The following is a 26,399-nucleotide window of genomic DNA, read 5'->3' as shown; positions in this document are numbered from 1 at the left end:
CACAGAGGAGCTCCTGCCGATGCTTCCTAATGGAAAGGTAACTGTTGGACTGGGAATAGAAAGGCTTGGCCTGGTGTTGAGCCGATTCATGGCGGGGCAACCTGTTCCGATAACTGTAGTCTTCATGACTGATCTGATAAATGGCCTACGGAGAGCAAGAGGAGACACAAGTCAGCAAACCCCAGTCTCCATCCAGAGAGAAACAACCCATTGTTCCTAAAATTTCCCCAAGTTCATCCACACTCATTGTATGCTTCCTTCCTGGACTTCATTCCACCTGTTGGCTTCTCTCCCTCTGTAAAGTCCTTACTCTACAATATGAAACCACACGAGGCACCTTCTGGGGACAAGGTCGCTCTGTGACCTTAACTCTTTAGTCACAGGACTCCAAAGACGATGACCCTGCGTGGGTCCTCCCTTTTTATACCTGTGTGATCAGTTAAGGAGTGTCTCCCACAAGTTCACCCCTTGTGGTCAAGGTTGAGTGTATACAGTAATACAGTCGTGTTACACGTGGTTACATACATGACATCACCTCCCCCCGCCCCCCGCAAAGTCTGAAAGGGATCATAGGTTTAGTCTTTCAGGTGGTCTACACTCCCTCGTGGAGCGCCGCAGTTGGGGCTCTGGTTGTTGGACACTGACGTGAGTGTCTGTCACCTGTGGTGATTCCGGCCTGTCCGGGCTGACCTCAGGGACTGTGCATTCTTCTGATTGCTCTTGTTGCTCGTTCACTGGCGGTGTTGTGAGCTCTCTCTCATGGTCTTCTTCAGGTTCCTCCATGTCGATGCTGAACCTTTTTTTTTACTTGGTCCAGATACTGACGGCATATCTGACCATTGTTGAGTTTTACCACGATGACCCTATTCCCCTCTTTTCAATTACAGTGCCCTCAAGCCATTTGGGCCCCATGGCGTGACTGAGGATGAATAGAGGATCATTTATTTCTATAACATCTCCCCCTCGAATTACGGTCATGGTACTCATTTTGTGACTTGCGCTTGCCCTCAACTATGTCGGTCAGGACTGGGTGAATGAGGGACAACCGAGTTTTGAGTGTCCGTTTCATTAGTAGCTCTGCGGGCGGGACCCCCGTGAGTGAGTGCGGTCAGGATCTATAGGCCAGCAGGAGACGCGATAGGTGGCATTGTAGGGAGGGTCCTTGAATCCTGAGCATGCCTTGCTTAATGATTTGGACCGCACGTTCCGCCTGGTCATTGGAGGCCGGCTTGAACGGCGCTGTCCTGACGTGGTTGATGCCATTGTCCGACATAAACTCACGGAATTCGTAGCTTGTGAAACATGGGCCATTATCACTAACCAGGATGTCCGGCAGGCCATGGGTTTCAAAGATTGCACGTAGGCTTTCCATGGTGGTGGATGACGTGCATGAATTCAGAATGATGCATTCGATCCATTTCGAATACGCATCGACCACAATAAGGAACATCTTACCCATGAATGGGCCCGCGTAGTCAACATGAATGCGTGACCATGGCCTGGTGGGCCAAGGCCACGGACTGAGCGGGGCCTCCCTGGGTGCATACCCAGCTGGGCCTCCCTGAGGGCATACCCAGCTGGGCACATGTCGTGCACCTTCGAACAGAGTGTTCCAGGTCTGAATCAATTCCAGGCCACCAAACGTGTGATCGACCAATGGTCTTCATCAGCACAATGCCTGGGTGCTCGCTGTGGAGTTCGCTGATGAATGCCTCCCTGCCCTTCTGGGGCATAACTACCCGGCTGCCCAATAGTAGGCAGTCGGCTTGGATGGAGAGCTCATCCATCCGTCTGTGGAACGGTCTGACCTCCTCAGGGCATGCTCCGTGTGCGGGTGCCCAATCCCCAGTCAGGACACATTTCTTAATCAGGGACAGGAGGGGATCTCTGTTTGTCCAGATTTTGATCTGGTGGGCTGTGATGGGGGAGCCTGCGCTGTCAAAGGCATCGACAGCCATGACCATCTCAGCGCTTTGCTCTGCTGCCCCCTCAGTGTTGGCCAGTGGAAGCCTGCTGAGCGCGTCAGCGCAATTTTCAGTGCCGGGCCAGTGCCGGATGGAGTAGTCATAAGCAGCCAACGTGAGAGCCCATCACTGTATGCGAGCTGATGCGTTGGTATTGATGGCCTTGCTGTCTGACAACAGGGATGTTAATGGCTTGTGGTCCGTCTCTAATTCAAACTTCCGACCAAAGAGGTACTGATGCATTTTTTTTACACCATAGACACATGCAAGCGCTTCCTTCTCGACCATCCCATATCCCCGTTCTTCTTGACAGAGCGACCTGGAGGCATAAGCCACAGGTTGTAGTTGACACTCAGCATTGCCCTGTTGCAACACACACCCAACCTCATAGGACGATGCATCACATGTCAGAACCAATTTTTTACAGGGGTCGTACAGGGTCAACAACTTGTTTGAACAAAGTAGGTTTCGCGCCCGATCAAAAGCCCGTTCCTGACAATCCCCCCCAAAACCAATTGCAACCCTTACACAGGAGCATGTGTAGCGGCTCCAACAACGTGCCCAAGTTCGGCAGAAAGTTCCCGAAATAGTTCAACAGTCCCAGGAATGAATGCAACTCCGATGTGTTGCAAGGCCTGGGTGCTTGTCGAATTGCCTCTGTTTTGGATTCGGTGAGCCGAATCCCATCTGCAGCAACCCTCCTGCCCAGAAACTCAACCTCGGGAGCTAAGAACACACATTTAGACTTCATGAGTCGCAGGCTTACCCAGTCCAGTCGGCGTAGCACCTCCTCCAGGTTGTGGAGATGTTCCTTGGTGTCTCGACCCGTGATGAGGACATTGTCCTGGAATAAGATCGTTCCAGGAATGGATTTAAGCAGGCTTTCCATGTTTCATTGAAAAATCGCGGACGCTAATCGAATGTCAAATGGGTACCTGTTATAAACGAACAGTCCCTTGTGCGTGGTAATGGTGGTCAGTAGTTTAGATTCGTCGGCCAGTTCCTGGGTCATGTCGGCTGAAGTAAGGTCCAACTTGGTGAACAGCTTGCCGCCTGCCAGCGTGGCAAAGAGGTCCTCCGCGCTCGGGGGCAGGTATTGATCTTGTAGGGACACCCAATTTATGGTGGCCTTGTAGTCGCCACAGATCCTGACAGAGCCATCCGCTTTTAGGACGGGAACGATGGGGCTCGCCCAGTCGGTGAATTCAACAGGCGAGATGATGCCCTCTCTCAACAGCCGGTCCAATTCGCTCTCGATCTTTTCCAGGACGACGTCCTCATCACAGGTCGAGACACCGAGGAACATCTCCACATCTGGTACCGCTCTGGCTTTGTGGTGCACTGGCCTGGCGTCCGGGGTGATGTTTTTCACTACTTTAATGCCTTTGTAAGTCCCGATGCTAGGTTGGAATAGTGAATCGAATTGTTGTAGGACTTGTGAGCACGAACTTCGCTCCACAGATGACATTGCGTGAACATCCCCCCATTTCCAGTTCATCTCGGCTAACCAGCTCATCCCCAACAGTGCGGGACCATTGCCCGGGGCAATCCAGAGCGGCAGCCGATTCACTAACCCATTGTGTGTGACAGCCAACATTGCACTGCCTAGCACTGGAATGATTTATTTCGTGTAAGTCCGTAATTGTGTCTCAATACGTGCTAATTTGGGTCTACTGACTTTAAGTGGCCATAGCTTCTCAAATTGCTGAATGCCCATGAGTGACTGGCTGGCCCCAGTGTCCAGCTCCATGCGTACTGGGATACCGTTTAATAAAACCCTCATCATCATTAGTGGCGTTTTGGTGTATGAACTGTGAATATTCGCCACATGGACCCGCTGAACCTTGGCGTCCATCGATTTGCCCCAAAAGTCATCCTGCCTCACAGAACCCTCTTCTGGTCCATCCGCCTCATATATTAGTCTGGTTGCAGACTTCCTGCACATTCGAGCTAAGTAGCCACTGAGATTTCAGTTCCTGCAGACAAACTGTTGAAATCTGCAAGATCTAGCTGAGTGTTTTCCCCAATACGTCCAGCATGAGTTAAAGTTTCCATTGTTGGGAACAAAGGGACTATGGCCAGGCATTCCGCGCTGACTGTCCCTTTGACTGCTCTGAAGTACCCTATTAGTGGGTATCAAAGGCCCCATCCCGGGCCGCATTGTCCACTGTGATGGCGTGAATGTCCATTCAGCCTGTCATTGTCCTGCTGAAGTCCTACTCTGGGGTCTGTTGCTGCCTGGAGAGTGTAGGACTGCCCCTGCCTGCCTGCGGGGCTCTGAGTCGCATTGATGATGTTGACTCCCTTATCCATTGCTGCGTTAGAGGCAGAATTGCGCGCATATATTATTTTCGTCTCTTCCTCCCCTGCCATGAAAGTTTGAGCCATCAATGCCGCCGCTTCCAAGGTCAAATCCCTGGTCTCAATAAATTTGCAGAAAATTCCCGCATGACTGATGCCCTCGATAAAGAAGTCCCTTAGCATCTCCCCCCTGCAGGTGTCTGTGAACTTACAGAGGCTGGCCAAACGCCGAAGGTCCGCTATGAAGTCCGGTATGCTCTGTCCTTCATGATGTCGGTGGGTGTAGAATCTGTGTCGGGCCATATGTATGCTACTCGCCGGTTTGAGGTGCTCCCCAATCAGTTTGCTAAGTTCTTCAAAGGTTTTGTCCGATGGCTTTTTGGGTGCTAGTAAGTCCTTCATGAGCGCGTAAGTCTTTGGTCTGCAGCTGGTCAAAAGATGAGCCCTTCGCTTGTCGGCCGATGCATCCCCCAGCCATTCTTTCGTATCGAAGCTTTGCTGAAGCCTCTCGACAAAATCGTCCCAGTCTTCCCCAACACTGTACCGTTCCTCTGTGCTACCGGTGGCCATTCTCGTGGGTCGTGAATTCCCATTTCTCGTCGCCAATGTAAAGTCCTTACTCTACAGTATGAAACCACACGAGGCACATTCTGGGGACAAGGTCACTCTGTGACCTTAGCTCTTTATTCACAGGACTCCAAAGACAGTAACCCTGCGTGGGACTTCCCTTTTCATACCTGTGTGATCAGGTAAGGAGTGTCTCCCACAAGTTCACCCCTTATGGTCAAGGTGTGCATCTAGGTTGATTGTATACAGTAATACAGTGGTGTTACATTGTAGTTACATACATGACACCCTCTCTCAGATCAACTTCCTCATGCCTTGCTGTATCCCACTCACTCCTCACTCCTGTATGCCCTCTATAAAGACCTCCCCAAGTCGCTTGTACCCTCGAAAAGGAGCCCCTCATACCCCACTCAGTCCCTCATACCCTCTATAAGAGCGTCTCTCTGTCACGAATACCCATTTCCTGTTCACACCCTGACCTCTGACCTCCTTGACCCTTACTCACCTTGAAGAAAATGGGGACAGCGTCCCAGGTTGAGGTGTCAAACGAGAAACGTGCAATCCCGTTCTGATCTGTGATCACTTTTTGTGCACCCGGTCTCATCGAGTTGAAGAGGTAGATTGTAGCGTTTGTAACAGGACCCCCAGTGCTGTATTTCATTCGCAGCTGTCAATACACACAGATGGGCTGGTTTGCATGGTGCAGAACGAGGAAGTTAAAGCCAGACTGTATCAGGGTGTGTGGGAAAGGTGGGGGGAGTTTAATGCTGTATATATCACAGTGTGTGTGGGAGTTTAATGCTGTATGTATCACAGTGTGTTGGGGGGGAGTTTAATGCTGTATATATCACAGTGTGTGGGGGGGTGGGGTTTAATGCTGTATATATCACAGTGTGTGGGAGGGGGGTGGGGGGAGTTTAATGCTGTATATATCACAGTGTGTAGAGGTGGGGGGAGTTTAACGCTGTATATATCACAGTGTGTGGGGGGGGTGGAGTTTAACGCTGTATATATCACAGTGTGTGTGTGGGGGGGTTTAACGCTGTATATATCACAGTGTGTGGGGGGGGGTGGTTTAACGCTGTACATATCAGTGTGGGGGGGGGAGTTTAACGCTGTATATATCACAGTGTGGGGGGGGGTTTAACGCTGTATATATCACAGTGTGTGTGGGGGGGGTTTAACGCTGTATATGTCAGTGTGTGGGGTGGGGGGGTTTAATGCTGTATATGTCAGTATGTGTGTGGGGGAGTTTATCACTGTATATATCACAGTGTGTGGCGGGGGCGGGGGGGGTAGTTTAACGCTGTATATGTCAGTGTGTGTGTGGGAGTTTAACGCTGTATATATTAACCGTACCTGTCCAGTGTATGGCATTCCTTTCCTGAAATATTCTTCCACTTGCTCAAACGTGATCTGTGTGACTTCCGAAATGACATTACACGAAGCAGTTTTGAATATCTTCAAATCTGAGAGTAAGTGTGAGCATGTTAACCAGGATCTTAGTGACAGGGGGAGAGTGAGGCAGAGTGAGACAGACATAGAGAGCAACAGACAGACAACAACCTATATTCATATAGCGCCTTTAACACAGTAAAACATCCCAAGGTGCTTCACAGCAGTGTTATAAGACAAAGCAGATAAATTTGACACTGAGCCACAGAAGACAAAATAATGGCAGGTGACCAAAAGCTTGGTCAATGAGGTAGATTTTAAGGAGCTTCTTAAAGGAAGAAGGAGGTAGAGAGGTTTAGGGAGGGAGTTCCAGAGCTTGGGCCCCAAACAGCTGAAGGCATGGCCACCGATGGTTGAGCGATTATAATCGGGGATGCTCAAGAGGCCAGATTTTGAGGAGCGCAGACATCTCGTGGGGTTGAGAGGCTGAAAGAGATTACAGAGCTAGGGAGGGGCGAGGCCATGGAGGGATTTGTAAACAAGGTTAAGAATTTTGAAATCAAGGCGTTGCTTAACCGGGAGCCAATGTAGGTCAGCGAGCACAGGGGTGATGGGTGAGCGGGGCTTGGTGCGAGTTAGGACACAGGCTACCGAGTTTTGGATCACCTCTAGTTTATATAGGGTAGAATGTGGGAGACCAGCCAGGACTGCGTTGGAGTAGTCAAGTTTAGAGGTAACAAGGGCGTGGATGAGGGTTACAGCAGCAGATGAGCTGAGGCAAGGGCGGAGATGGGCGATGTTATGGAGGTGGAAATAGGCGGTTTTAGTTATGCCGCAGATATGTGGCCGGAAGCTCATTTCAAGGTTGAATATTACACCAAGGTTGCGAACAGTTTGGTTCAGCCTCAGACTGATGTTAGGGAGAGGGATGGAGTTGGTGGTTAGGGAACGCAGTTTGTGGCGAGGACCAAAGACAATGACTTCGGTCTGCCCAATATTTAATTGGAGAAAATTTCTGATCATCCAGTACTGGATGTCGGACAAGCAGTCTGACAATTTAGAGACCGTGTGGGGGGGTCGAGAAGTGGTGGTGAGGTAGAGCTGGGTGTTGTCAGCGGACATGTGGAAACTGATGCTTTGTTTCGGATGATGTCGCCAAGGGGCAGCGTTTAGATGAGAAATAGGAGGGGCCCAAGGATAGATCCTTGGGGGACACCAGAGGTAACGATGCGGGAGTGGGAAGAGCAGCCGTTGCAGGTGATTCTCTGGCTATGATTAGTAGATAAGAATGGAGCCAGTCGAGTGCAGTCCCACCCAGCTGGACATCGGTGGAGAGGCGTTGGAGGAGGATGGAGTGGTCAACCGTGTCAAAGGCTGCAGACAGGTCAGGAAGGACAAGGAGGGATAATTTGCCTTTGTCACAGTCACAAAGGATGTCGTTTGTGACTTTGATGAGAGCCGTTTCAGTACTGTGGCAGGGGCAGAAACCGGATTGGAGGGATTCAAACAGAGTTCCTGGAAAGATGGGAAAGGATCTGGGGGCGACAACATGTTCAAGGACTTCGTAGAGGAAAGGGATGTTGGAGATGGGGCTGTAGACTGCAAGTACAGTGGGGTCAAGGGTTGTTTTTTTGAGGCGAGGGGTGATGACGGCAGATTTGAGGGAGAGGGGGACAGTACCCGAGGACAGAGAACTGTTAACAATGTCGGCTAATATGGGAACCAAAAAAGGAAGTTGGGTGGTCAGTAGTTTAGTGGGAATAGGGTCAAGAGAGCAGGACGTGGGTCTCATGGACGAGATGAGTTTGGAGAGATCAAGAGGGGAGATCAAAGAGAAACTCGAGAAAGATGTGAGTTTAGGGCTAGGGCAGGGGGAAGCCTCAGAGGAAGTTTGGTCCGGTGGGCTTGTAAATGTGAATTTTTTTCTCTCAATCTGGTTCAGTAAAATTACTAAGTCGAATACCTCTTGTGCTTTGAATAAAGCAGTCTTTATTTTACCGGCCGGAAAGACGTATCAGACAGGGGATATACATTCTCGATCGAGCGTACACACTCCCTACGGATAAGTGAAGTTACATCGTAAAGCGACAACAGTTATACATTCTCGGCAAAAGATAACAAGATAGGGCTAGAGTGACATCCTAGTTCAACCTATCTCTTTTGGTCCCTCTTTTCCTTTGTCCACTCATAAGCCGACCTAAGTATGGTCTGATTTTAAACAAAGACCTTCTGTTAATGTTTCAGGTTAATAACATGATTTAATAAGACCTTGAGGTTTTTCTGCAAGCTGTGGGTTTTGTTTCAATATGTGTTAGTGTTGTAACATTTCGCAGTCTCAAGTCCGAGATGTCATGGCTATTCCTCCATGAATTGTTTGTTAGCTTATACTGTCCCTATACAATTCCCACGTTCTCAACTTCAATGTCTCTATACATTTTAAACATTCACATTCCCCCCTTTTATCATTCCATGATAACACTTAGGATCATTCTAGGAGTAAAATGTATAGGAAATGTGAACACACCTAATATCCAGAAAAGTTCCCATTTTGCGCATAAACATAAGACATGTAGCTCTCGTCTCTGTCTCCCCTCCCATGCGCCGAAACTGTCATATATCAACACTATTATACAGACTGTGGCATACAGACAGCTTCATCTTATGGCTCAGGATTCAGATAAATAGTCCAATTATTTTGCTGATTAAAAGAGTTCAGTTTTCCCGTCTCTCTTCTGTTGGTGTAGGTGGCTGTCTATCACTACGGGTAAAAGTTCAAACTGGTCCACGTTCCAATTAGGATGCCAACGGCCTTGTTCAGCTATGGAGAAGAGGAAGTCTGGAACAGAAACAGGAGTTAGAATAACCAGTAAAATAGGTTCGTTAGGGGGTGGTGAACTTGCAGTGGTGCAGGTGAACCCAGGCACTTTTCCCCTCAACCTTGGCTGCAGTGGGGGTAGTGAGTAACACCTGAAAAGGCCCCTCCCATTGTGGCTCTAATCCCTTCCGAATCCATACTTCCCTGGTGCCACGAGGGACAATTCGGGTAAAACTGGGAGGTCGAGGTGAGCATCTTGAACCTGGTTGTGAACTAGTCGCAGAGCCTGAGTCAGAAAAAGAACATAGGTGGTCATCAGTCGAGCTGAGATCTCATATCTAGGAACAATTTCCCTCATTAACACTTTAACAACAGTCTGAGTCTTATTGTCCAGGTTAGGGTAGGCTTCAATCCATCTGCTAAACACATCTACTATTACTAACACATATTTGTAACACTGAACTTTTTGCAACTCAATGTAGTCCAACTGAAATGTCTCAAAGGGACCTTCGGGTAGGGGCGTTTTACCCCAATCACAGGGGACTCCCTTCCCTGGATTATGTTGCTGGCAAACCAGGCAACGACTACTGATGTTCTGGGTGAGCGCCTGGAGTCTAGGGTGCCACCAAGTAGCCAAAAGTGTGTCACTCGTGGTCCTTGCTCCACAATGAGTAGCAAAATGTATACATTCAATAACCCACAGAGCCAACTTCTCAGACATGCAAGTCTATTCCGCGGGAGTGGTCCAGAGTTTAGAAACATTGTCATAAGTACATGCATAATATTTCCAAAACAGTTTATCTTTTTCAGGAGCGTCCTCCTGTGCTTTTATAACATCTTGGATGGTTGGCATTGGTTTTTCCGAGGCTAACTTATCCTTCGCAGGATTTTTAGTCTGACTCATAATTTTGGGCAGTACCATCTGTTGGTCACGAGAGGCCTGTTTGGCCTCTTGGTCAGGACAACGATTCCCTATATCAACCAGAGAATTTCCGGTAGTGTGGGCGGTACATTTGACAAAGGCAATGCGTTTGGGGAATATGAGGGCTTGCAACAAATCAGATACTAGCTGTTTATGAGATATCTCATTCCCCTGTGAGGTGAGGAATCCCCTATTTTTCCATAATTGTCCGAAAACATGGATCACCCCAAAGGCATACCTAGAGTCGGTATAGATATTGACTTTGAGATCTTTGGCCAAGATACAGGCTCGGGTGAGGGCGAATAGTTCAGCTTGTTGAGCAGAATAGGCGGTTTCAAAAGCGGCAGATTCCAAGACCTGATTCTCCTGGTTTACGATGGCGTATCAACATACATAAACAATCATGACTGGGTTCTTCCTCATCTTGCGGTGGCTCAGTAAGAAAACAGGCCGGATTGCAGTACAATGGTCAGTTTAGGATTGCCTGTGATTTCAGTGGGTTCTGTCGGATAGAGGGCCAGTCCACATTGCCCTGCACTGGGATCTCAATCGGATCAATGGGAGTATAACCCACTTGGGAGGGGTCCTCGGCCCACACATGAGGATCCACATCGTCAGGTATGTCCGAGCCAGTATGATGCTGTAGAGTCGTTAAGACCTTCTCGAGGTCCCCATGAAATTGGACTGTTCGGCCATGTTTTACGATTTGCACATCCCGGCTGGTAGGGTCAGCCTCATCTATGGCCTTGCGTACCATAACTCCCAAATCTTTAGCATGGTGAGGGGCTAATATTTCACGAGCAATATGCGGTGCCATTGTTAGGGGCTGTTTCCACAGATTCTTATCCACTTCCACAAAATCTGCCTCTCTTTCCAGTCCAGTCACTCTAGCCCTTAATAGAATTCCCTTCACTTCCCCTTCGTGATCCTGATAAAAGTTCTGCAGGTCCTGATTCTTTCCACTGGGATCGTATGCTAGGGTTACGTGATAGGGTGCCTGCGGCAGGTCCAGAGACCACCACTGAGGGGTTCTAGTGGTATAATACTGCCGCTTAAGGGTTCCCTGTTTTACAATAATCCCATCATCTCCACACTCCAAATGCAACTGGAATTTGCAGAGGAGGTCTCTAGCCATCAAGTTACAGTCCAGATTGGTTGTGATAACAACTCGATGTTCCACCGATTCTTCCTGGTAATCCATTTTAACCGGTTCTGACACTGGGAATGTCGAGATTTGTCCCAGGAATCCTGAAAGTTCCTGTGTTTCAGTAGAGGCAGGGAGTTTAAGCTTTGATTGTACAGAAGACATGAAGGCTCCCGTATCTATCAAAAAGGGTTGCCACTCATTCAGAATGGGTTCGTCGTCCGGGGAGGATCCCTGCACAATCAAGCTGCGTAGTCAATCGGGGGACAATTGACTAAAGGGGTTATTCTGGGAGAAGTTAGTGTAAGATCCTCCTCTCCCCCCTTGCCCCCCTCCTCTTCCTTTTCCATGCTGACGGTAGGGGCAATTTTTATTCCAATGTCCTTCCTGCCCACAATTAAAACAGTCAATTCCTCTTACCCAGTCCCGGCCTCTTCCCATACCATGCCGGGGACAATAGGGAGGTTTATTAGCAGGGCTCGGGCCGTTTGGTTGTTTAGTATAACCGTATCCTTGCTTATCCATCCAATCCTGTATGCAACACTGCGGTTCTATTGATCCTTCCTCCCGAGATGGCTCTTCCTTTCTAGTCACGTATTCAGTCTTGACCCGGGTTGGGGGCGCACCTCCCCCCTCCCCTTTCTTTTCCTGCCAATAATATCTAACTGCCCTTTCCATTTGTCCGGATAGCGTGAGCAATCAAATAGTTGTTCGAAGATCACATAGACATCTGTCGTGGGGTGGTCTGCAGCTTGTTGTGCATCAGGGTTTGGCATTGGTCTGACAGGGAATTGGTGTCGGGACTTTGGGATCTTGGAAATCATTCCTAGGTCGGAGGATGTTTCGGAGCTGTCTGACTGCTTGACAGTTCTGCGTCTCGATCAGAGGGGGTGTTTGCTATGTCTTTCACAACTTGGACTGGTAGAGTGACTAGAAGATTTACGGGACTGTCTGTGAGTGAGATATAGTTCTGTCCTTTCGAGTGTGAGATCTGGTCCTTTTGGCTATATTGCTTGTGAACTGGGGATCCGAATCGCTATCAGAGGATGAGGAGTCAGTTTGGGTTTGTTGCTTTGATGGTATGGGGTTATTTTTAACTCCTCTCGCCGGACTGTAAGGTGGAGGGTGTTGGGAAGAGGACTGGAGCAAGGGGCAAGGGGGTGCGGGAGGCGCCGTTGGGCGCTGAGTCAGTGACCACTCATCAATTTCATCATCAGCCTCGGTTAACACAAAGCCAGCCATTTTACTACGTAGTCGGTCAATACCTTTCTCAGAGGTCCCAGAGGATCTCTTAGTAAGTTTCTCGTGCGCGCATTCTTTTTTTTTTTAAGACGTCTACAGTTTTAACATGTGTTCCCTCTGTCAATGAAAGTCCTAATTTAATAGCATTTATTTGCCAACTTGACAGAAGTGATGCATCTTTTAATTTTTTTTTGACAATCCCTGTGCTTTTTTTTTACTACCTCTATGCTTCTAGTGCCACCTAGAGACCACTGGTCATCTCCTAATAATTTGTTCAGGGCTCCTGATAATTTTCTAAAGTCTTCAGCTCTCTCAGGGAATTCTTCACATAACTTTTGTAACGGACTACCCGCATCCGTTGTTTTATCCAATTGATTACCCATTATCGTGTCGTTACGCGTTCACGTAGTCGTGCGATTTAAACAAACTTAAAACGAACAGACTTTACTTAAAAACAGACTTTACTTAAAAACAGACTTTCTAATCTAACACACAGCCGCGTCTCCCCGCGGCTCGCGTCTCCACGCGATTCCATCAAAACACGCTTGACAAACTCAACACAAAACGACTTACAGAAATCAGCACTGACTTTCGAGGTTCGCGTTGCTGCGCGTTCGCGTCGGCCGACGTTTACTCGCTCGCGCCGCCGCACGTCTCGCGTCACCACGCGTTCCACGCTGCTGCGCGTCTGCGTCGGCCCTCCTCCTCTCGGCCGCACGCTTGCGCCACTGTGCGTCTCACGTTGTTGCGCGTCTGCGTCACCACGCGTTAGCGTCAGCCCTCCACTCGGCCGCACGCTCGCACCGCTGTGCGTCTCGCATCGCCGCGCGTCTGCGTCACTACGCATTAGCGTCGCTGCGCGTCTGCGTCAGCCCTCCACTCGGCCGCACGCTCGTGCCGCTGCGGGTCTTGCGTCGTTTGCGCGTCAGCGCCGCTGCGCGTTCATGTCGGCCCTACCTTCCGAGTTGTTGCGGGATTTAAATTCAATCAGTGCCGAGACGGGCCAAGTGATATACAAGGTCGACATCATACCTGAATTGAACACCTATCCTCTATTTAATTCCCCATAAGCCTTATTTAATTCCCTGTGAGCCAAATTTTCTAAATTTGATTTCTTATGAGCCTTATTTAATTTCTTTTAGTCTCCAAATTTCCCTATCCTTTCGCGTCACTGCGCAGTTTAAATCCAATCAGTCAATGAAAGCCCTAATTTAATGGAGTTTTTCTGCCTACTGGACAGGAGTGATTTATATTTTTTTTTTAGACTGCAGTGGAATTTTTCTCATAATTTAAAATCTCAGAACATTTTGTTTTCAGCACCTATTTAGTACGTTACTTTTTTTTCCATGACTAGAAAGAAGTCTGGCACGTAGGCTGTGGACTGCTTTTCGTTATCTCAATTGTTCCAGCCTCAAGGTCGTGTTATTTAATATAATATTTTTTTTTGAATCCTTTTGAATCCATCTCAGTTGTTTTGCTGTGCCTTCTCTGAATGTTTTCTTTCAACAAGTTTTTCTTTTTTTTTTAACCACCGGGACCATGTAAGTTTTTCTTTTTTTTTCAACAAACCTATCCTTTGTGCATCTCCTGGCTCCGTAACTTATCATCCGAATATACGTAATTCAATAAGGTTCACACTCTTAAACTTCCCACATACAGGACAACACTACGAAGGGTTAAAACAAACTTTCATTCTGTTTGAGATAAAACAAACCACAACACCCCGGCTTTTTTTTTTACAGTAAAAATCACAGAAGCATTTCTCATTTAAACAGACATTCACAAGAGTCTCTTTTCTTTCCTATTTCTTTTTGGATCCATGATTGATCATCTATCCCTATCTAGCTCTAACTATCCCTACTTTCCGTGTCGCCGCACAGATCTACTTGGGCCTTGAACCCACGCAGACACTGGGCCTCGAACCCAGGCAGACTTACCTATTCTAACCTATCTTTCCAAGTCACCGCTTGGTTTGCGTCACCGCGCAAGACTTACCGATTCTAACCTATCTTTCCAAGTCGCCGCTTGGTTTGCGTCACCGCGCAATTTCCCTATCTCTATCCCTATTCTAAGTTTGAAAGGTATTCACCAGATTGTCCTGGATCTCGTTCAGACACTACCTGAGAACCAGCGAGTGGCTAAACTTTCCTCAGACTTTTGAAACCGGGGGAAACTGGAGCAGTATTGAAATCATACTCACTCCAGTGGCCACTTTCCCCTCGTCTCGTCCAAGGCTAGTCTGGCTCTTAATTCGCAAGTTTTCGGCAGTCGTCCGTTGAGATCCCACTTCTGACACCAAATGTAAATGTGAATTCTTTTCTCTCAATCTGGTTCAGTAAAATTACTGAGTCGAATACCTCTTGTGCTTTGAAACCGGATTGGAGGGATTCAAACAGAGTTCCTGGAAAGATGGGAAAGGATCTTGGGGCGACAACATGTTCAAGGACTTCGTAGAGGAAAGGGATGTTGGAGATGGGGCTGTAGACTGCAAATACAGTGGGGTCAAGGGTTGTTTTTTTGAGGCGAGGGGTGATGACGGCAGATTTGAGGGAGAGGGGGACAGTACCCGAGGACAGAGAACTGTTAACAATGTCGGCTAATATGGGAACCAAAAAAGGAAGTTGGGTGGTCAGCAGTTTAGTGGGAATAGGGTCAAGAGAGCAGGACGTGGGTCTCATGGACGAGATGAGTTTGGAGAGATCAAGAGGGGAGATCAAAGAGAAACTCGAGAAAGATGTGAGTTTAGGGCTAGGGCAGGGGGAAGCCTCAGAGGAAGTTTGGTCCGGTGGGCTTGTAAATGTGAATTTTTTTCTCTCAATCTGGTTCAGTAAAATTACTAAGTCGAATACCTCTTGTGCTTTGAATAAAGCAGTCTTTATTTTACCGGCCGGAAAGACGTATCAGACAGGGGATATACATTCTCGATCGAGCGTACACACTCCCTACGGATAAGTGAAGTTACATCGTAAAGCGACAACAGTTATACATTCTCGGCAAAAGATAACAAGATAGGGCTAGAGTGACATCCGAGTTCAACCTATCTCTTTTGGTCCTTCTTTCCCTTTGTCCACTCATAAGCCAACCTAAGTATGGTCTGATTTTAAACAAAGACCTTCTGTTAATGTTTCAGGTTAATAACATGATTTAATAAGACCTTGAGGTTTTTCTGCAAGCTGTGGGTTTTGTTTCAATATGTGTTAGTGTTGTAACATTTCGCAGTCTCAAGTCCGAGATGTCATGGCTATTCCTCCATGAATTGTTAGCTTATACTGTCCCTATACAATTCCCACGTTCTCAACTTCAATGTCTCTATACATTTTAAACATTCACAGGCTCGGGGAAGGAAGGGAACTGGCAGAGGCAGCTGATTGGATGGTCTCAATCTTTGAGACAAAGAAGTCTATGAGCTCCTCACACTTGTTGTTGGAGGCGAGTGTGGTGGAGACAGGAGAGAGGGGTTTAAGGAGACAGTTAGCAGTCAAGAATAGTAGCAGGGGGTTATTTTTGCATTGCAGAATGATCCTGGAATAGTGAGCAGTTTTGGCAGACAAGAGCAGGACCCTATAGTGCTTTATGGGGTCCAGCCGAATCGGACAGTGAATGGCCAGTTGTCCGTTCAAGTCTGTGTCCCTTGGACTTGAGGGAGCGAAGATGAGGGTTGTACCAGGGGGAATGGTCAGGGTGAAGGAGAGTAATGGTTTTAATGGGGACTCAGGCATCAAAGCTGGTGATGAGGGTGCGGTTCAGCAGATCGGGAGCTGCAGAAATATCGGGGTGAATGGAGAGCGAAAGGCTGGACTGCTTGGCGTTGATAAGTGCAGTTGTAGAGAGTTGGGAGAGAGTTTTTTCCAGGGGCGAATGCAGAAGGAAGTAGGTTTGGATTGGGGAAGGGAGATGTGGGTCGAGAGCGATACGAGGAAATAGTCAGAGATGGCTTTATCTGTAACTGACACGGTAGGAATATCGAGGCCACAAGAGATGGCAAGGTCAAGGGGGTGGCCGTGTATATGGGTTGAGCGAGAGATGAAGGGAGGAGAGGAGGGCAGTGAGCTCAGAGGAGAGAGAGCAAGATGAAATGAGATGGAGGTTGAAATCACAGAGGATGAGAAGTCTCTCAGTGCAGAGGCTGAGGGAGGAAAGCAGTGACGATATCTCGGTGATTATATTTTACGGTACTTGGATAGGTGGCAGAGAACGAGAATTTTAAATGAGAGGTGAGGGGGATGGAATAGGGTGAGATGGTCAAAGGGGGAGAAAGTGCCAGAGGAGTCGGGGACAGACCGAGGTGTGATTTGGTGATGAGAGCCACACCGCCACCATGGCGGTCTGGACGGGGCAAGTGGTGGGAGGTATAGCCGGGCGGGGAGGCTTCGTTTAGGGAAGATGATGTCATCGCCCCTCAGCCAGGTTCCGTCAAAGCCATGATGTTGATGCCACCATCCACGATGAGCTCATGGATGGCACGGGCCTTGTTCGCAAGTGAACGGACATTCTGGAGGGAGATGCGGAAAGGGTCGCTTATTGCTGTTCCACTGCCAGTGTCCACAGGGTCAGCGCTGTGAGGGGTGAATTGGACGGGGAGGAGATTGGCAAGGTTAGCCCCCAGCGGGTGCGCAGGGAGCGAAGGTTGGCGAGAGAGTAGGATGGGGCAGTTGGGGTTGCTGCTCGTGAGGGGGCAGCGACGAGGGGCAAGGTGGGCCCTTCGATGCCAAGAGAGACACAGAGGGAGCTGCAGGCTTGTCTCGGGGGAGTCGCGCCTGGGACGGCGGCAGGAGAGTCGGGCGGTCGGAGAGGAATGAAAGGTTGGGGTAGGGATTTGGGAGGACAGAGTATCCGAGAGAGGAGCGATGAAAGGAGGCATGACGACAGGAGACAATGGTCAGGGAGGGAGAGAGAGAAAAGCAAAAGAGGGAGCAGGAAGTGGAAATAGAAATGAACGGCTCGGGTCCGAAGCGGCAGCCACAATGTGCACACAAATAGACACAGGGGTTAAAACTATATTTATATCGTCAATACTACAATAGGGATTTTACAACAGTAGAATCAGTATAATCAAGATCAATTTTCTTAAAATAAAAATTGATTAACATATGGAATAATAAGTAAAATTAAAATCAGAACTGAAGCAATTGAAAAGTTAAATCAGTCTCTAGCTGTCTCATTAAATCAATTCTCCGGCAGATCAAACGTAACAATGAGAGGTAATCATTCCAAACACCACTGATCCAACTTCGGTCTTGCAATTGTTAGAAATGCAGCTCTCTGTCCTGTGACTGATTGAACTGGCACTCACCATTCTCCTGTTCTGCGACAGTTAGGACTGATGTTTTCCACTGAGACAGAGAGCGTGACAGACTGAATGACAGAGAGCGGGACAGGCGGCCCGGGAGCGGGACAGACGGACAGAGAGCGGGACAGACGGACAGATTGACAGCGAGCGACAGAGGGAGAGGTGGACAGAGGGGCAGGGGCCGCGCGACAGAGGGACGGGGGGCGCGCGACAGGGGGACAGGTGGACAGAGGGGCAGGCGCGCGCGACAAAGGGGCAGGGGGCGCGCTACAGACAGATGGACAGAGAGGGCGACAGACAGAGAGAGCGTGCGACAGACAGGCAAAGAGAGCGCTAGACAGACAGACAGAGAGCGCGACAGACAGACGGAGCACGACAGACAGACAGACAGACGGAGAGCGTGACAGACATAGAGAGCGCGACATACAAACACAGAGAGGGCGACAGACAGAGGGACAGAGAGTGCGGCAGAGAGACAAAGAGCGCGACAGAGAAACAGAGAGCGCGACAGAGAAAGAAGGAGAGACAGAGTGGGAGAATTGAGGACAGAGACAGAGAGAAAGGACAGAGCTGTATGGTCCACCTACTCACCAGTGCCTTCCTCCTTCAGTACAAACTGGGCTTGAATGCCCCTGTTGTACCTTGTGTTCCCGAGATGGAATATTGCCGTGCTGAGATCTTTGGATAGACAGCCATTGGAGTCGGTCTGAGATGAAGGCAGAGGGAGCAGATTAGTTAGGAACCGGGGAGGGGCTGAGAGATTACCATATTGGGCACCAACATCCAGAGTACAAAGAGGTCTATGTTCGGTTTACAGTGCATGTGTGTGACTGCACCACGTGTGGTTAGCAAGCTCGGTGAGCTGCAGGCACAAATAGCCATGTGGGAATATGACGTAGGGGCGATAACTGAGACCTGGCTCAAAATAAGGGAGTAAAAACAGAAAATGCTGGAAATGTCAGCCAGTTAAGCAGCATCTGTGGAAAGAAACAAGAGTTAGTGTTTCAGGTTTGTGACCCCGAGGGCTTTCTGCTCTCCACCTGGCCCATGACTCCCTTCCTCAACCTCAACACTGGTGCCCAGCACTCATACAGTGACAGCCAAGCTTCCACCAGGAACGTCACTGGGCAGACCATCGGGCTCCTGAAGCAATGGTTCCGCTGCCTTGACCGCTCGGGAGGAGTCCTGTAGTGCTCGGCTGAGCGGGCATCCCTATTCTTCGTCGTCTGCTGCATGCTGCACAACCTGACCACCATGAGGGCACAGTACCATCTCAGGAGGGGAATGGGAGAGCAGGAGGAAGAGGAGCAAGGGGGCGAGGATGGAGGGAGGAGCCAGGCAGCCAATCACCCTTCCGGACGGGCTGTCGGTGAAAGCCTCAGACTCAATTCCAATGAATGATCCCTGATGCTAATCATTTCCCCATCACACCATCCCTCGCACAAGGACCATCACAGCATCCTCCTGGGCACAGCGCTGAAATGAGAGCCACCACAAAAGATTCCAAACAAAATGAATAAATTTATCCAAAATCAATTCACCCATATTTACACTGACTATATGAACTCACCCTTGTGCAGGTCCTTCGTGCCTGATGTTTGGTTGCCCTTTCCTGTCCGAGACCTCCGACGCAGTGCTCCCCCAGTGGTAGGACCATGGTTGTTGCAAGGCTGCTGACTTTCAGTGGGGGAGGCTTCAGGTGGCCTTGCAGGGCGAGCTCGAGCAGCTCTGGCCCGACATCACCGCCTCAGGCTGGGCGGCAGCAGTCTGGGCTGGCTGACTGACAGGTAGCGGCAAGGTCAGTAGCGGAGTGGCAAGTGGTGGGATCAGGAATGCTGTCGTCCTAAGAGAGGACAGCGGGTTCCTGTTCCACTGACCCACTGCCCCGGGGCAGTACCTCAGCATGTGAAACCTTGCAGGACCTGGTCAACAGTGGTAAACCCAGCCACCTTGGCAGCAGCCTGAGCTTGGCTGGCAGCAGCGAGACATTGGATCGCTTCTGTCTGTGCTGCAATGACAGCCGCGACATCACCCATCACACCCAGCATCATGTCTGTGCCTCTCAGCACATCCCCATCACTCTGCCGTCCCTACCCTACTCCTGCACATCCTTACTCACACCAACTTACCTTGCACTTCCACCCATCCCCGTCTAGCTACATTATCACCTCCTCATCTCCCAAGCCAGCCCTCACATTCACCCTCATCCTCGTTCAATCATATCAACTAACCACACATAGGGGTAGGCACTTGGGCGCTTTATGCAATGTTCATGTAAAGTTTCTGTTCATTTGGTGTCAAACATTGAAACTTTTATTTTCAACACTTGGACAGATTTGTGTGCACCTTTGGAAGTGGCTTTAGTGAGTTGCGATAAATGGTGAGACATAATGGTACCCCCCCCCCCCGCCGCAATGATGATGAGTGTGAAAGGAATGGTTTGGGCATTGCAGGGCTGCTTCATGGTGTTGGTGTGGGGTGGTGCCAACCTGGCACATCATGTGGCAACCAGGGTGTACAGCAAGTGAAGTAAATGTGGCCATGGTGAGGCCATCCCTGGCCTCCCGGGCAGCAATGTGCTCGGGTGCTGATGCCCTGTGTCTTGTGCAGCATCAGGTGATTGCGGAGAAGGTTGGTGTTGTAGTTGGTGCTGCTGGTGTGTCTGGTGCTGCTGGTGTTGGGGCTGATCGTGGTGAGATTCTGAAGACCAAGGTGAGAAAGTTTCAAGAGCACCGATGGTGATGGAATAGATGGCAGGTGAAGTAGAGATGACAGAACGATCTGTCAATGGTGAGAGAGGTAATGATGTCAGACTGGATGGAGACTTGTGTAAAGATGCAGCATGGCGAACCTGTTGTGGAAATGCAGTGAGAAAGAGCTTGTGGCTGAGGGAAGCTATCTCTGTAAGGTGGGAGCTTTGACTTTACATTTGAAGCTGCCAACTCATCAGCTGATTCAATAGCCATTAAACTCCCACCTCGGCTTCACAGATGTGGCCCCTGATCTACGAGGACCCCTTGCACAAGCACGTAAAATCAAATGTATTCTTAATGATCTCCAAGCATGATGATAATGACCTGAATTGGGTCGCCCGCCATTGCATGACGGGTCTGCTCCGTGCTGACAGACTCAACATTGGGGAAAGACACGTGGCAGTGGGTTCACAACGGGATCATGACCTGCTGGGGGAAAAAAAGCACTTTCCCCACCCGACCTGCCACCGATCCCGCCCGTTGACCCCCCGGAACATTGCAGCCAACTGCTTCCACTGGCTGAAGGGTCAGGAATCAGAGGGCATAGATCTAAGGTGAATGGCAAAAGAACCAGAGAAAAGCAAAATATGGGCAATCACACTGCTGGACGTGTATTATAGACCCCCAAACAATGAGAGGGAGATAGAGGAGCAAATATGTAGGCACATTTCAGAGAAGTGCAAAAACTATAGGGCAGTAATAGTAGGGGATTTCAACTATCCCAATATTGATTGGGATAAATTTCGTATGAAGGGTATAGAGGGTATGGAATTCCTAAAATGCTTTCAAGAAAACTTTTTTTAGTCAGTATGTAACAAGCCCAACACGAGAGGGAACGGTTCTGGATTTAGTTTTTGGGGGAATGACGCTGGGCAGCTGGAAGGGGTATCAGTGGGAGAGCATTCAGGTGCTAGTGACCATAATTCAGTTAGATTTAAGGTAGTTACGGAAAAGGACAAGGATAGACCAGGAATTAAAGTTCTAAATTGGAGAAAAGCCAACTTTGCTAAGCTGAGAAGTGATTTAGCCATAGTGGACTGGAAACAGCTCCTTGAAGGTAAATCAGTGACAGAGCAGTGGGAGGCATTCAAGGAGGAGATCTGCATGGTTCAGGCCAAATATGTGCCCTTAAAGAAAAAGGGTGGGACTAACAAATCTGGAGACCCCTGGATGTCTAGGGAATTACAGCACAGGATAAAGAAAAAAAGGGAGGCTTATGACAGATACCGAGGGCTCACTATTGCAGAATCTCTAGAGTATAGAAAGTCCAGGGGTGAAATGAAAATGGATATTAGGAAAGCAAACAGAGAGCATGAAAAATTCTTAGCAAGTAAAATCAAGGAAAACCCAAAGATGTTTTATAAATATATTAAGAGCAAGAGGATAACTAAAGAAAAGGGACCATTTGTGTGGAGACAGGAGATGTGGGAATGCTTTGTGTCTGTTTTTACAAAGAAACGGGGCGATGTAGACACTCTGCTATCGGGGAGGAGGAGGGTGAAATATTAGATGAAATAAATATAATATTAAGGCGTTTAGCAGCTTTTCATTCCAGGCCCAGATGAAATGTATTCCAGGCTGTTAAGCGAAGCGAAAGAGGAAATAGCAGAGGCTTTGACCATCATTTTCCAGTCCTCTCTGGCTACAGGTGTGGTGCCAAAGGATTGGAGGAATGTTAACGTTGTACCTTTGTTTAAGAAGGGAGAAAGGGATAGACTGAGTAATTACAGGCCTGTCAGCCTAACTTCAGTGGTGGAAAAATTATTGGAAAAATTCTGAAGGACAAGATAAATCTTCATTTGGAAAGACACAGGTTAATCAGGGACAGTCAGCACGGATTTGTTCAGGGAAAGTCGTGTCTGACTAACAATTGAATTTCTTGAGGAGCTAACCAGGAGGGCCAATGAGGGTAGTGTGTGTGATGTAGTGTATATGGATTTTAGCAAGGCTTTTGATAAGGTCCCACATGGCAGACTGGTCATGAAGGTAAAAGCCCATGGGATCCAGGGCAAAGTGTCAAGTTGGATCCAAAATTGGCTCAGAGGCAGGAAGCAAAGGGTAATGATTGATGGATGTTTTTGTGATTGGAAGGATGTTTCCAGTGGGGTTCGGCAGGGCTCAGTACTGGGTCCTTGCTTTTTGTGGTATACATCAATGATTTAGACTTGAATGTAGGGGGTATGATTAAGAAGTTTGCAGATGATACAAAAATCGGCAGTGTGGTTGATAATGAAGAAGAAAGCTGCGGACTGCAGGAGGATATCAATCAACTGGTCAGGTGGGCAGAACAGTGGCAAATGGAATTTGATCCGGAGAAGTGTGAGGTAATGCATTTGGGGAGGGCTAACAAGGAAAGTAGACACATTAAATGGTAGGGCACTGAGAAGTGTAGAGGAACAAAGGGACCTTGGAGTGCTTGTCCACAGATCCCTGAAGGTAGCAGCCCAGATAGATAAGGTGGTTAAGAAGGCATACGGAATGCTTGCCTTTAATAGCCGAGCATTGAATACAAGAGCAGGTAGGTTATGCTTGAACTGTATAAAACACTGGTTAGGCCACAGCTGGAGTACAATTCTGGTCACTGTATTATGAAAGGCTTGATTGCACTGGATAGAATACAGAGGAGATTTGCAAGGATGCTGCCTGGAATGGAAAATTTTAGCTATGAGGACAGATTGGATAGACCGGGTTTGTTTTCCTTGGAACAGAGGAGGCTGAGGGGAGACCTCATTGAGGTGTATAAAATTATGAGGGGCCTAGATATAGTGGATAGAAAGGGCCTATTTCCCTTAGCAGTGGGGCCAAAAACCAGAGGGCATACATTTAAAGTAATTGGAGGGAGGTTAAGAGAGGATTTGAGGGGAAGTTTCTTCACGCAAAGGATTTTGGGGGTCTGGAACTCACTGCCTGAAAGGGTGGTAGAGACAGAAACTCTCACCACATTTAAGTGAAGTGCACTTCTTAGGACACTGAGAATTGCAGAAGAACAAAGGGACCTTGGAGTGCTTGTCCACAGATCCCTGAAGGTAACAGCCCAGACAGATAAGGTGGTTAAGAAGCCATACGGAATGCTTGCCTTTATTAGCCGAGCATTGAATACAAGAGCAGGTGGGTTATGCTTGCACTGTATAAAACACTGGTTTGGCCACAGCTGGAGTATTGTGTGCAGTAACCTGCAGGGCTACGGCCCGAGAGCTGGAAAGTAGGATTCAGCTGGATAGCCTCTTGGTTGGCTGGCGCGGGCACGATGGGCCGAAATGGCCTCTTTCCGTGCTGTAAACTTCTATGATTCCATGACATGAGAAAATACTTTTTATACAATAAGTGGTTAGGCTTGGGAATGCACTGACTGATAGGGTGCTGGAGCAGCCTTCAAAAAGGGAACTGGATAAATACTATAAGAAGAGAAAATTGCAAGGATATGGAGAAAGAGCAGGGGGAGTGGGACTGACTGGGTTGCTCTTCGAAAGAGCTGGCGCAGACTCAATGGGCCGAATGGCCTCCTTCTGTGCTGTACCATGCCGTGATTCTATATATAATCTCACTTCCCACCCTCTCCTCATGGCGCTCCTCCAGTACTGCCAGTCTGACAGTCCAACATCGGCGCAGTGTTCCCTTATTGCCCCTCCGACATTGCGCAACTCCCTCAGTACTGCCCCTCTGACAGTGCGGCGCTCCCTCAGTACTGCCCCTCCGACAGTGCGGCCCTCCCTCAGTAGTGCCCCACCGACAGTCCGGCACTCCCTCAGTACCGCCTCTCCGACAGTGCGGCACTCCCTCAGTACCGCCCCCCGACAGTGCGGCACTCTCTCAGTACCGCCCCTACGATAGTGCGGCGCTCCCTCAGTACTGCCTCTCCGACAGTGCGGTGTTCCCTCAGTACTGCCCCTCCGACAGTGCGGCACTCCCTCAGTACTTCCCCTCCGACAGTGCAGCATTGCCTTTGCACTGACACTGGGAGTGTTGGCATGGATTGTGGAGCTCGAGTTTCTGGAGTGAGGCTTGAACTCATAACCTTCTGATGCAGAGGTGAGTGTGCTATCCACCGAGCCAATGCTGACACATGGAACCCACAAGGAACCCTTGAGCTTGAGACTTGCATGGGATCTTGCTATTCAGTACTCACCTCACCAAACACTTATTGGCAATAATCAGAATCAGCAGAATAGTAGCCAGACAGCAGACACGGGGTTCCATTAACATGCCCCCTCACAGGCTTCCTGTACGTGTATCTGTAAAATATTCAACACACGGGTTAGATACAGAGTAAAGCTCCCTCTAACCTTCCTGGCAAACATTCTCAGGGCAGGTACAGCACGGGTTAGATACAGAGTAAAACTCCCTCTACACTGTCCCATCAAACACTCCCAGGGCAGGTACAGAATGAGTTAGATTCAGAATTTGAAGAAGGAACAGCTTTTACCTGCCACACACTTTGACATGAATCGTGGGGTCGACAATTGTGATCAATTCTGGAAGCTCCACCTTCAGTTCGTATGTGGGTAAAACTGAAATAAAAAGGGAGATTATAGATTCAGGCAAACTCGACTGCCAATATTCTAACTCGGGCTAAGTCTGTTTAACACATCACCCCTAAAGCTCGTTGACCTACATTGGCTCCTGGTTTGGCAACGCCTCGCTTTTAATATTATCCTCCTTGTGTTCAAATCCCTCCATGGCCTTTTTTGGAATTCCAGGAACTCGGAACTAAATTAAAGAACAGGACCTCAAGGGTTATAATTCCTGGATTATTACCTGAGCCACATGCAAATTGGCGCAAGGATAAGCTGATTAGGGAAGTGAACATGTGACTGGTGTGAGCAAGAGGGGTTCCATTTCATGGGGCATTGGCCCCAGTATTGGGACAGGAAGGAACTGTACCATTGGGAAGGGCTCCACCTGAACCAGTCTGGGACCCGGGTCCTCGCGGAAAGGGTAAATAGGGCGGTCGTAGGGACTTTAAACCAGTAAATGGGGTGGAGGGCTCAGGTGGAAATGGTAGTTCAAAAACAAACGCAAGGGAAGAGAGCAGAGTAAGAGTCAGAAATTGTGCTTTAGGCACTATATGTAGAGGGAAAACTGAAAAATGTAAAGTGATTAAACCAGGCGAGAGAAACAAGAAACGTGAGAAAAACATTACAGCTGAGAGACAGGCTAGGGTGTGTGGCCCAAATAAACGTTGTTTATACAAACACACAGAGTATAAGGAATACATTGAATGAACCGCAGGCGCAAGTTCAACTTGGAGGGTATGACATGGTCGTCATTATTGAGACATGGCTGCAAGATGGTCAGGACTGGGAACTAAATAAATCCGGTTATAAGATCTACAGAACAGATGGGGAAATGGTAGAGGGGGAGGGGTAGCCTTAATGATGAAGGATGAAATCATTTCAATGATAAGAGAGGATATAACGAGAGGTAAGCAGGCACTAGAGACTTTATGGGGAGAATAAAGAAATAGGAAAGGAGTTAAGACTGTAGTGGGAGTTGTGTATCGGCCCTCTGGGAGCAGCTGTGAAGTGCTAGATTGTATAAATGCAGAGATTAGACAAGCGTGTAGTAAAGGCACAGTGGTTTTAATGGGAGATTCTAACGTTCATATAGATTGGGATAAGCTGTCAGAAAGGCAGTGAATTTCTTGAGTGTGTCCGGGATAGTTTTCGACAACAATATGTCCTAGAGGCAACAAGGGGCATGGCATATTAGATTGAGTAATGAGCCAGATTTAGTTAACAGCCGAACTGTGTGTGAACATTTATCCAATAACGGTCATAACATGATCGTGTTCAACCTAACGTTTGAAAGGGAGAAATGTGAAACAGCCACTGAGATTCTAGATTTGGCTAAGGGGCCGACTTCAATGCGATCAGAGAGCGGGGCCGAAATTCAGGGTCTCCAAGAGACCCATTACCACCCGTTTGCGACGGCCATGCGGCGGAATCCCATATCCGCCGTTTTGTGGTCAATTGGCCGCCCGGACCCAAATTCAAGTCAGGGATTTTT

At 48.6% G+C, this 26,399-nt stretch overlaps 2 long non-coding RNA genes across 3 annotated transcripts; both read right to left on the bottom strand.

Moving 5' to 3' along the window:
• Positions 1–5,419: 5,419 nt before the first annotated feature.
• LOC139226547 (uncharacterized) lies at positions 5,420–24,568 on the bottom strand. Of its 2 annotated transcripts, XR_011587283.1 has the most exons (4): positions 24,520–24,568; positions 18,232–18,346; positions 6,192–6,301; positions 5,420–5,499 (listed from the first exon to the last, which is right to left on the bottom strand). It is a non-coding gene; the product is annotated as an uncharacterized lncRNA (long non-coding RNA). The 2 variants fall into 2 exon arrangements; XR_011587282.1 differs by lacking the exon at positions 24,520–24,568 and having other exon boundaries at positions 18,232–18,464.
• On the bottom strand, positions 8,200–18,218 carry LOC139226549 (uncharacterized). The gene is made up of 2 exons (XR_011587285.1): positions 17,644–18,218; positions 8,200–9,063 (listed from the first exon to the last, which is right to left on the bottom strand). It is a non-coding gene; the product is annotated as an uncharacterized lncRNA (long non-coding RNA).
• Positions 24,569–26,399: the final 1,831 nt, after the last annotated feature.

The sequence above is a fragment of the Pristiophorus japonicus genome, chromosome 16, assembly GCF_044704955.1.
Source record: "Pristiophorus japonicus isolate sPriJap1 chromosome 16, sPriJap1.hap1, whole genome shotgun sequence".
Lineage (NCBI taxonomy): Eukaryota > Metazoa > Chordata > Chondrichthyes > Pristiophoridae > Pristiophorus > Pristiophorus japonicus.
Note: the sequence above shows the minus strand (reverse complement) of the source record. Positions and strands in the feature narration are given on the sequence as shown.